This window comes from Nomascus leucogenys, chromosome 25 (assembly GCF_006542625.1).
Source record: "Nomascus leucogenys isolate Asia chromosome 25, Asia_NLE_v1, whole genome shotgun sequence".
In the NCBI taxonomy this organism is placed as follows: domain Eukaryota; kingdom Metazoa; phylum Chordata; class Mammalia; order Primates; family Hylobatidae; genus Nomascus; species Nomascus leucogenys.
Window position 1 is genome coordinate 9,206,954 of NC_044405.1, and position 2,243 is coordinate 9,209,196.

Sequence of the window (2,243 nt, forward strand, 5' to 3'; positions counted from 1 at the left end):
CAAAACATGAAATAACTATATATCCAAATCCAGTGAATGGTGGTATGAATTCTCATTACTGATAGGGGCTACATTAATCTCTTCATGAAACTAAAACATATCCTGTGTAATTGAATAATATTCATATTTATTTATTTTATTCATTTTTTATTCTAAAGCCTTTACTTTGAGACATGAAGAAAAAATTTTACAGGTACACATGGAAAAGACATGATCACTGCTGAGTGCAAACAATCTAACCGAAAAGCCTGGATGCCTGTCAGCTGATGTTGAAGTTGAAATTCTGGGGATATAACATGCTGCAGGGCTGAAGGCAAAGGATAATTAGTATTCTTTTCCTTCCTTCTCACCCTCTCCTTCAACAGAATCCACACTAACCACTTCATAATCCTTCTTAAGGACAACCATGTCCTTGTGGGCCTCAGAAAACTCTCCTTCCTCCATCCCTTCACCCACGGAATAGTGAACAAAGGAACTTGGCATTCATTAGGTAAAACTTGTGGTTCACGTGAGCCCACACCTCAGTAATGGCTGTGATGTTGCTCAGTATGCACACAGCTCTCTGTCCTTTGGCCGGGTCTCCAACAGGTACCACAGTGGGAAGTTGGTAACTAATGCCAACCTTGAAGCCAGAGGGACAGCAATCCACAAACTGGATGCTGCATTTGTTTTTGATGGTGTCAGTGGCAGCACTGAAGTCTTTGGGAACCTTGTCACCAGGGTACAATAGGCCGCAAGTTATGTATTTACCATGGTGTGGATCACATCTTACCATCTGGTTGGCTGGCTCAAAATAAGCATTGGTGATCTCTACTACAGAAAACTGTTCATGGTAGGCTTTTTCAGCAGAGATGACAGGGGCACACATGGCCAGAGGCAAGTGGATGTGGGTATATGGCACTAGATTGGTCTGGAATTCTGTCAGATCAATATTCAGGGCACCATCAAATCTGAGGGAAGCAGTGACAGAGGACACAATCTCACCGATGAGATGGTTAAGATTAGTGTAGTTTGGACACTCAATATTGAGCTTTCCAAAAGTCATCCAAATCACTTTTGGAAAACTGATTAAATGATAGAAAGGGTCGAGGTGTTTTTTCAACCTTTCCTATATGAACTATATCACTGGATAACCAAATGGTAGATGTCATAGATGGCCTCACTGTCTACTATGAAGGCACAGTCTTAGTGCTCCAGGGTGGTGTGGGTGGTGAGGATGGAGTCGTAGAGCTCAACTACTGCTGTGGAAACCAGGAGGATGGGGGGTTGCTGAGTAAATGGAGAACTGCAGCTTGGACTTCTTGTTATAATCAACAGAAAGAGCACCATCAGCAAGGAGTTGAACCCAGAACCACTCTGTTCACCAAAACTGTGGAAAACTAAGAAGCCCTAAAGACCTGTGCACTGATCAGCCAGCTTGTGAACTCAGTCCAAGATGAGGTCAAAGATCTCCTTGTCAATGATGTAGTGGCCTCATGCATGGCCACTGGCAGCTTCTTCCTTGTCTGGGATGAGCTTCTCAGGGTGGAAGAGGTGGCTAGTAGGTGTCAGTGTAAACTGTGTTAATAACGGTGGGTTCCAGGTCTACAAACACTGTCCTGGGCACATGCTTTTCAGTGCCTGTCTCACTGAAGAAAGTGTTAAAGGAGTCATCTCCCCCTCGAATTGTCTTGTCACTTGGCATCTGGCCATGGTGCTGGATGCCATGTTCCAGGCAGTAGAGTTATCAGCTGGAGCTGCCAGTCTGGACACCAGGCTGGCCAATGTGGATGGAGATGCACTCACATAGTGGCTAAGAGTTAGGAGGCTAAAGCGACAGGAGCAGATAACGGGTCTAATGACCGATCCCAACAAGCTAAGAGTCAAGGTAAGTAATGCACTCAATAATATTTATATTTAAACATCCCCTTTAGAATTTGCACATAAAAATGATCAAGGTGAAACTAATGTGAAGTTAAATAAGTCTAGCTATAAAAGATTATGATTAAGACAAAATGTTGAAGTCATGAAATGTATATGAAAAATACAACTGTAGTTGGAAGTAATTTAACATTCTGGTAGTTTGGAAGGGGATCACAAAGAAACCTGGTGTCAGCTGTCATGAGGCTTGAACTATTACTTATTGCTAGCCTTTCAATTGCTCCAAGAAAGCATTGACATATCATTTTAACCTTTACAGAATGGTGACAAAACTTGGGTATTAAGTTTTGAAATGTCATCTTAAACTAATTAATTTATGGCTA

General features: G+C 42.2%; 1 pseudogene; it reads right to left on the minus strand.

Annotated features, from left to right (window-relative positions):
* Positions 1-324: 324 nt before the first annotated feature.
* LOC100592643 lies at positions 325-1,783 on the minus strand (annotated as a pseudogene).
* Positions 1,784-2,243: the final 460 nt, after the last annotated feature.